The sequence below is a fragment of the Danio rerio genome, chromosome 19, assembly GCF_052040795.2.
Source record: "Danio rerio strain M-AB ecotype USA chromosome 19, GRCz13ab, whole genome shotgun sequence".
NCBI lineage: Eukaryota > Metazoa > Chordata > Actinopteri > Cypriniformes > Danionidae > Danio > Danio rerio.
Genome location: NC_141039.2, coordinates 14,533,395 through 14,543,122, shown reverse-complemented (window position 1 = coordinate 14,543,122; position 9,728 = coordinate 14,533,395). Strand labels below are relative to the sequence as shown.

Below are 9,728 nucleotides of genomic sequence, written 5' to 3'. Positions count from 1 at the left end.
GGGTGGTACCCTTAAGGGTACAAATTTGTACCTCTATTTAAAGGTACAAAATTGTACCTTCTACATTTGTACCCTTTAAGGGACAATTTTGTACCCTAGACACTGAAGGTACAAAAATTTACCTTTTTATATTATATAGTATTTTCAGGGTACTGACCCAGGCATTTTGATCTTTTGGTGACTGCATGCACAAATAAATAAATAAAATATTTTGGTTCACAGATGTCCATTTTTATTTATTAATGTAGAAATATTTCATTACAAATCACAACTGAATGTGTTAAGAAATAAAATTACACAGCAAGTATAAAGCAGACATGTAAAACAGTAAAAAGAACAATTTAGATAACGAATAAAAACTAAATAATCTACACTTAATACAAAGACCACAAGAATACTGTTTAAAATTTATAAACACGTTACACAGGCTACATCATCTGCACTTTATAAAGTCCAAAGTATTTGTCTTTAGTCAGAATACTCGGTCATAATAAATAATTTGTCATCAAAATTTTCTCTGTATTTCAGAATGAAGGCAATGTTTCTCTATAAATTGCTTCAACAGCGCAGACAATCAAATACATCAGTAGCCTCTTCCTCAACATCAGTAGATTACTCCTCATCATCCTCAAGTGGAGTTGTAATTTGTTGTAACACAATATGTGTTTATGCTTTTGGTAAACATGACATGTAAAGCACTCATATCTGGAAAATGTTCTTTGATAGTCATTAGGACAACAAGTTATTTAAAAATTTGCTTTATGCATGAATGAGAGCAGTGTGCTGAATTAACTTGATGATTGTGATTATCCCAAGAGCATGTAGAGAAACAAAAAACAAGGTTGATCACTCTGGTAACTGGAGTAGATCGAGGCTCGTCACCGTCCACCGTTCATTCAAAACATTCCACTGCAGAAACATCAAGGTGTTCTTCTAATAAGATGGATATGTCAAAAATGTATATTCGTCCACATCATTAGCCCAGCCAATCGCAATCCCATCAACTCTGAAGACTGCCGTGACTCATCTTGTTAACACAGTTGTCCAGTCGGTGGCCTCCTCCTGTACTTGAACTGTTGGATGTGAAGATGGTTCACTGTAAATGACAAAGCAATAATTACATTAATATCACTCACTCTATAACTGATGAAGAGAAAATCAAAATGCATAGAAAGTAAAATAATTAATATTCACTGATTAAAAAAAAAAAAAAAAGTATCACAGATTAAAAGACTAATATAAATTTCATTCATTCATTCAATTTCTTTTCGGCTTAGTCCCTTTATTAATCTGGGGTCGCCACAGTGGAATGAACCACCAACTTATCCAGCATATGTTTTATGCAGCAGATGCCCTTCTAGCTGCAACCCAGTATTACGAAACATCCAGACACACTCATTCACACACACATTTATACACTACAGACAAATAAGCTTACCAAATTCAGCTATAGCGCATGTCTTTATACTTGTGGGGAAACCGGAGCACTTGGAGGAAACCTTCACGAACACTGGAAGAATATGCAAACTCCTCACACAAATGCCAACTGACCCAGCCGAGGCTCGAACCAGCGACCTTCTTGCTGTAAGGTGACAGCACTACCCACTGCGTCATCCTAATATAAAGAATATCAAGCATTATAAAATGCATTTATCACAGCATATACTGAACAGAAAACAACATACGCACCGGAGCACAACGAAATGTTGAAGTGTCTCGCTTAACAAGGCTGGCAAAATGAGAAGTGCTGCTGTAAAATCAATTCCTGGAACATAAGATGTGGCATACAAACAAATTTGAATGAATCCATCCAAAGCTAGAATTTAATAATATTAATCAAGTGGAGAAAGTTTAGAAAGAGTACCTTAGAGTCAGGTCCATAGCATTCTTCAGTTGATCTCTCATCTTTCGATGAAAACCTAGAAAATAATTTTAAACATGTGGGTGTACATTTATTGTTGTTTGTAAGTAAAAACCTACAAATTTAAAATAGTATGTAAGCCATTAAAACCATGGTATAGATAATGAGAGATACTTACATCTTGTAACTGAGCCATGCTTTCATATGACATGCCTTCGTTGCCCTGATGCTGTTAGGCTGCATTCTGTTGTTCAATCTTGTCCTGAAAGACAATTGGAAACTTCAAAAACTTCTGGAAAGCAATAAGATAAAGCAATAACTATTTACTTATTTTGAGATACTAATAAAATAGGTAAAATAGCTCAAGGTACCAGTTTCAGAACAGATGAGACAAATTATTACATTAAAGAACAAAGTATAACTTAAAACGTCGATTTATACAACATGGTATGTTAATAATTCTACATTAACATAAGTATAACGTTAAACGATAGTAAAGCACCACCAATTCTGGACATAAGAGTTTGTGGACACTCCTCAACATTAATGTAACTTAGACACTGAAACGAAGATATGTACAAGCATACACACGCCACGTTTGTAACTAGCCACGTTTACATAATCAGTCGCTTTGTCGGTGACAAAATTGTGATTATTCTTCACAAAATGGCGGTGTAACTTATATAACCGTCTAAAATTACATTTCAGCGGTCAACCGTGGCTAGAAAAATGGCCTCAAATTATAAAACATTATCGATAATTACAAATCTCCAGTATTAATAATAACAAAAGGTTCTATATCAAGGTATATGAAAACTTTAGTCGCGCGAGCTCCGGGCCACACAGCACATTACTCACGGGTCACGGCTTGATTCCGGTGCACGGATACGGCAGTTTCGGCTCGCTTCTGCCGCCGCAACTGGCCCGAGTGTATTTTGCTATTTGGGTTGCGATTATATTCCGCCGTGGCAAGACTTATTAATAAAGCAGTAACGTAACGTAAGATATAAGGCGCGAATACGTAACGTAGGCGATAAAGGGAACTTTTACACCGAGAAAACAAACAGCATATAGTACTCACCGTCTATAACGTTATGTCCCTCGGTGACTTCGATATCACATTGTATTAACTTCTTTAATAAGCTGCAGACATCTTAGCAAACTCCATCCTGCAGGCCAGCCCGGAGCACTTAAAGCGGGGGAAAGCCGAGACCCGAGAGTCAGACAAAATCAACAGAACACGGCTTCACATGTAAAAATGAGAATGAAAATATATCTTTAATACATTCTTACCTGAAAAGTGTGGACTCCAAAATAGACTTTTCTTTGAAAAGCGTGCGAAGTTCTGTGTAAACAGCCAGCATACTCGACGGACCGCCTCAGTAACAAACACTACTATAACGTCTCAACAAGCCAAATTCTTAAAGAGACAGCAACATCACCACCTGTATGAAGATGCTGTCACTCTGCATGGTTCTTATTCCACATCCCATATACTATAGGGTCTTAAACTTAAACAGTAAGCAAAGACCAGTATTTACGTTTTTAATTATTAAAATTACATTCTATTATAAATTAAATTATTAACATTTTTGAGAAAAAAATGTAATTTAAATACATGAAAAAATTTAAATACATGAAAAAATTATTTAATATTAAAATATTTAATTCAATCAATTTATTTATTTATTATGTTTTTAAATTATGTATTTTAGTATTAATGTTTAGTATTAATACATTTAAATTAGTGTTATATAGTGTCTTGATCTTATCATGAGCTGAGGGTACAATTTTGTTCCTATAGGCAAACAAAATATATAATTGTACCTTTAAAGGTGCCAAATTGGTCCTTTACGGTACAATTTTGTATCCAAATGTGCTATAAAAGGTACAAAAATGTACCTTTCAAACCTAAATCTGGACATTTGTACCTTTATAGCCCATTTGGGTACAAAATTGTACCCTAGGACCAATTTGGGACCTTTAAAGGTACAATTTTATATTTTGTTCCCTCTAGGAGTAAAAAAATTGTACCCTCATTGTACCTTTTTTTCTGAGAGTGTGCCTTCGCGTGGGTTTCCTCCGAGTGCTCCGGTTTCCCCCAAAGACAAGCGGTATACATTGGCTAAATTGTCTGTAGTTTATGAGTGTGTGTGGATGTTTCCCAGAGATGGGTTGTGGCTGGAAGGGCATCTGCTGCGTAAAAACTTGTTGGATAAGCTGGTGGTTTATTCCGCTGTGGCGACCCTGGATTAATAAAGGGACTAAGCCGACAAGAAAATGAATGTATGTTGTTGGTTCAGTTCCACTATGTACTGCAATGATGCACAGCTCTGCCCAAAGGAAGTTTATGTTTGTTGTAAATCAGAGTGTATTTATTCTTTTGCACAATGCTGTGAATAAATTAAAATTGTAATGAGCATATGCAAAAATGTGAAACATACATATTCAGTGTCTTGTACTCAGATACCTCACTAAATGCAGTGATGTCTAACTTTACTGTAGTTTTCAAATGGTTGTGCAAATAGTATATAGTGCTGTCATGAGCATTTTCAGGAAGTGTCACCAAAATCTGACTTTTTTTTTGCATTGGAAAACATTTACAAAGTAAAGTGTCATAATGAAAACATGACAAAGACATTTGACTATCTTGTTCATAAACAGCGCTGTCAGGACTTTTCATCTAGATGACACTGACACTTATTGACATCAATACTTGCTAGGAATGAGCTATCCATTTTGAGCAAGTGACACGCTTTTGAAGGTTATCAGGTTTTGCAGTTTGTGTTAATTGTTTTGAGAAATGCATTAACTGCTGTGCAAATGTAAATGGTGTTGTATGAAATGCACCTAAGCAACTGAAAAGAACGGTAAAAAAAATCACTGATGCAATTAGATGCAAACGAGCACTGAGACTACAACCCCCAGTGCTGGGAAACACTCATTTTATCAAAGGTTTATGCTGTGTCATCTGTCAGCACCACAGTCATGTTATGCATTTTGTTTGGAGAAATCAAGAACATTACCCCTCAATAGCATTCAAACAATTGCCGTCCGAGCAGTTTTGTTCCCTAAAATGGTTAACTAACAAATGCATGTTAAAGAGACTGTTACCAAACTTAATGTCCTTTTTCAGGTTTCACAGAGAGAGAGACATTTACACATGCTGTTCTGCTCTGTTTTTAGATCAACTGAGCCAAATACTCCCCCCACCCCCATCCTTTTGATGTTGGCTTATTTACAGCAAATATGTTATATTCAAATATAATTTTAGTTTAAAATGATGTTTAGTTTAAAAGAATTTAAAATAATAAATGAAATAAAAAAACTTTAACAATTAAAAATAATAACTATTTGCACTGGCAAAAAATAAATAAATTAAAATAGTGCACTAAAATTGTGTAAAAGCTTAAAAAAAGTGTTACATCTTACTGCAGTTTTATCAACATTATATAATCAAAAACTTGAGCTTACACATGTAACAAGGAGAACATGTGTATTTTGTGTTTATTGTTGTCATCATTGTAACCGTATTGATGTGTTATGGGTCACAGACTGTTGATCATTGTGATAAGTGTACAGTGCTCAGCATAAATGAGTAAAGCCTTCACAGAGCTTTCTTTTAGTGAATATTTTCTATTTGATGGTGTACAATATTATATGTGTGCATATACAGTTTAAGTTAGAATTATTAGCCCCCTATTAATTTTTTTGTTATTATTATTTCTAAAATGATGTTTAACAGAGCAAGTAAATGTTCTTTTCTTCTGGAGAAAGTCTGATTTGTTTTATTCTGGCTAGAATAAAATCTGTTTTTAATTTTTTTTAAACCATTTTAGGGTCAATATTATTAGCCCCTTTAAGCTAATTGTTTTTCGATAGTCTATAGAACAAACCATCGTTATACAATAGCAAGGCTAATTACCCTAACCTACCTAGTTAACCCAACTAAGCAAGTTATGTCACTTTAAGTTAATAAAGTATTATATTGTTTTATATTATTTACTGTCATCATGGCAAAGATAAAATAAATCAGTTATTAGAAATGAGTTATTAAAACTATTATGTTTAGAAATGTGTTGAAAAAATCTTTTCACCATTAAACAGAAATTGTGGAAAAAATAAACAGGGCTAATAATTCAGGGGGGCTAATAATTCTGACTTCAACTGTACATTAGATTTGCTAAAACTAGAACTAATCTAAAAAAAGAAAAAAAAATGAGAATAAAATATAAATATATAAAAAGTTTAATAAACAGCAAAATCAAGAGAAACAAAAAAAAACATAAAAAATTGTTAAAATGTTTAAGTTTATAATTTTTTTCACTAGCTTGTTTGAATTTAAATGTATTATCTTTCTATTTTTAAAAATGTTAGGTTTCCAAATGTTTATTTTATATAAAGTTTTAACAAATTTGTTTTATCTAAGTGCTATATTCACTAAGAAATGGATAAAAAAAATATTCATTTTCAAAAAGGGGGTGTACTTATTTATGCTGATCACTGTAGATAGCCTTTTTTTAAAGTGTTGTTTTTGGAAACATTTTCCTATTCTGGTTCCCCTTATTATTGCAGCCTAATAATCCTTAAATTTAAAGAGATGTGTCTTTAATCTAAATTTAAACTGACAAGAGTGGGACTGCTTTCCACCCTGTATTTCACACACTTGCAGAGTTTAGGTGCTAAATGAGAAAAATCTGTTTTGTCCAAAATACTACAGAGGTAATGGGCATGAAAGGCTACAATGTGACAAAAGCTTGCTCGAATACCAGGAAACTAAAGCATTTAGTAATTATATGTACTCAATGCTTAATGGTTATAGTGCAATGTTGACAAAGACTCTTAATATGATTGTATTTTTGTTATAACTAAGCACTGTAGCTGCAGCATTTAATATCAGCTGAAGTTTATTTATTTTGCCTGCAGGGCAACCAGCTAATAATGTATTCGAATAATCTAGACTTAAGGCCATAAACGTGAGCTTTTCATAGTTTGAAATGCTAAATGTAAGGCTGAAAAAAAAAAAAGATATTTACAAATATTTGATGTGGTGTTTAAAAGACAGATTGATATTATAAAGCAGGGAAAATAAAACACGACATCATTTTTTTTTTTTCAGAAACATATTTCTAAAGGTGCTGTTGACTTTAAATCTTTACCAGATGTTGGTAACAACCAAGGAAATACAATTATGCAAAGAAAATAAATTCAACTAGTTTACGAATTAAGCTATTCATAATAAAATGAAATGACACAGGCGAAAAGTATTGAATACATGAAGAAAGGGAGGTGTAGAAAGGCAATAAAAGCCCAGACAGCAGCTGAAATCTTTCAGTAGTTCTTCAGCAACCACTCGCCAGCAACCATTCATCATTATAAGTTAATATTATCAGCATGATGTCATTACTATAACTATTTTTTTGTGCATTTTAGACAAAAAATTGGTTGATGGAAATGCCATGATGCGCATACATTCTAAAAATGCACATAAAAAACATATGCGCATAACTGAGTAGGATAAACGTTTTATTCTATAAGAAAAGATGCACATAAACTACGTTGGAAACACTTTTACCAAAAAAATTTCTTTATGAAAAATATTCATGTGATTTTAATATGAGATCATGTGATGATGAAAATGTGTGTGAATGGACAAACCAGCAGGCTGAGCACATTGTAAAACATCTGAAATGTTGTTTTGATCATTCTAAAACGCCTTAACCATGTCAGTATTAGTGTTATTATGTTATTAATTATTTCCAGAACGGTCTTCACTCCTTCAAATGTCACCGCAATTTCATTGCACGTTGGCATTTTATTCTGAGGTGCAAGTCATTTATTAAATAAAGTGGATCCCCGCAGCATCTCCTACCGCAGTAAAGTTCTCTTTTACTGCTGATATTTAGCACCAGTTATTCAGAAAGAGACAATTTTGTTTTCTTTGACTCGTTGGATGGACACACTGCTCTATTTGCAGTTTTGCACATAAGTTTAATTCTCATTTTTGGATGGAAAGCTAATGATACAAAAGGCAACCAAGGAAACTATCAAATGCTTTCAGAGAAAGAAGATCAAGCTGTAGAATGGCCCAGCCAATCACCTGACTTGAATCCAATAGAAAATACAAACTAAATATCAGATTTTAGAGACGAGACCCCAACTGAGCAATGCATGTGACCTAATTCTTCGTATGTGAGGTTTCTTTAAGCTGCCGTCACCAAAAAAAGCCTTTTGTATAAAGTATTGAGTACATTTCAGTAGTTCAGTGCTTTCTCCTTGTCATTTCATTATTACACAAAACTATTTTTTTCTGATTTTTTACTTAAATCTGGTTCCATTCCATGTCAACAGTATTTTTAATTACAGGCCCATAGCCAGCCTATTGAAAGGGGTGTTTCTTTTTTTGTGGATCTTTTTGCAGTTATTCATCTCATTTTCTATTCAATTTTATGACATTTTAGAAACTAATCCTTGCTGGATCAGCTTGGCGGATGAACATAACCAGAGTTTTTTGATGCACCAAAAATATTTCTAATTTATATACAATTTAAATATTATGAGATTAGCATTAATAAAAATAAATAAGTATAAAAATACTTAAATATAAATACAAATTTATTATAATCCATCATTAAAAAAATAGGAATCTGGTAAAACTTGTTTTAAAGTAGCCTTGTTCTGTAGCCTTTAGGCAAATAACCGGCTGTTCCATTTAACTTTCCAGAGTCAGAATTTGGCCACTCGAATAAAAAATTTAATTGAGCTTTAAGCCTTCTTTTATCGATCGTTTTCACAATTTATGATGAAATAGAAGTCGAAAAGGGGATAAATTTGCTTATATATTTTCTGGAATTTGTCAGTGTTGGGGTGGATCTTTTGAACCACCCGAACCTCCCTGACTATGGGCCTGAATTATTAACATATTTCCTTTAGAAAGAAATTATTATACATATATTTCCATAACATAATATTTTCTTATGTGTTCAGTACACATGTTCCCCGCTGTATGATGCACCCAAGTTCTTGTCTGACTTTTAACTGGTGCTCACTAATTGACAACTCATAATAATTTATAAAGATGCTTATTTGACTGCATTTTATGTTTTCATGATCTATCAATTACTTCTTGAAAGCAAAAATACAAATAAATAGCTTCATCTGGCTATAAAATGAGTTACATAATCTATGTGCTATAGCAGTTGAAGTTAGAATTATAAGCCCCCCTGAATTATTAGCCCCCGTTTAATTTTTCACAATTACTGTTTAAAGGGGAGATTTTTTCAACACATTTCTAATCATAATAGTTTTAATAAATTATCTCTAATAATGATTTATTTTATCTGTACCCTGACGAAAGTAAATTATATTTGACTAGAAATTTTTCAAGACACTTCTATACAGCCTAAAGTGACATTTAAAGGCTTAACTAGGTTAATTAGGCAGGTTAAGGTAATTAGGCAAGTTATTGTATGATGATGGTTTGTTTTGTAGACTATCGAAAAAAATATAGCTTAAAGCAGGGGTTCCCAAACTTTTCAGCACGCGACCCCTAAAATAACAATACCAGTGACTCGTGACCCCCAATATCCCCTGAGGTGGTTATAAATACAGAAAACTTGCATGCAATGGCGCACACACACACCAATGGACCAAAGTCTATTCTTTGTTTATTTTTTTTATGTATTTCAGTGCTGTAAATGGGCCAGAAAGTTTAACCTGGTGGTATAAAATCAATCTGCTGCATCTGACGCTATTGCTGTGTCTTTAATATAATGTATTTACCCCAGGGGTCGCAATCCTATAGAACAAGTAAATAAGCTACTATAGTAACTATAAACGACTGTTTTTTTCTCTTCAGTTGGTTATG

The 9,728-nt window shown here is 33.2% G+C and overlaps 1 long non-coding RNA gene across 1 annotated transcript; it reads right to left on the bottom strand.

The window, feature by feature from the left end:
• Positions 1–209: 209 nt before the first annotated feature.
• On the bottom strand, positions 210–3,258 carry LOC141379038 (uncharacterized). The gene is made up of 7 exons (XR_015516601.2): positions 3,155–3,258; positions 2,943–3,050; positions 2,040–2,123; positions 1,865–1,919; positions 1,690–1,765; positions 1,439–1,615; positions 210–1,096 (listed from the first exon to the last, which is right to left on the bottom strand). It is a non-coding gene; the product is annotated as an uncharacterized LOC141379038 (long non-coding RNA).
• Between the last annotated feature and the right edge of the window lie 6,470 nt (positions 3,259–9,728).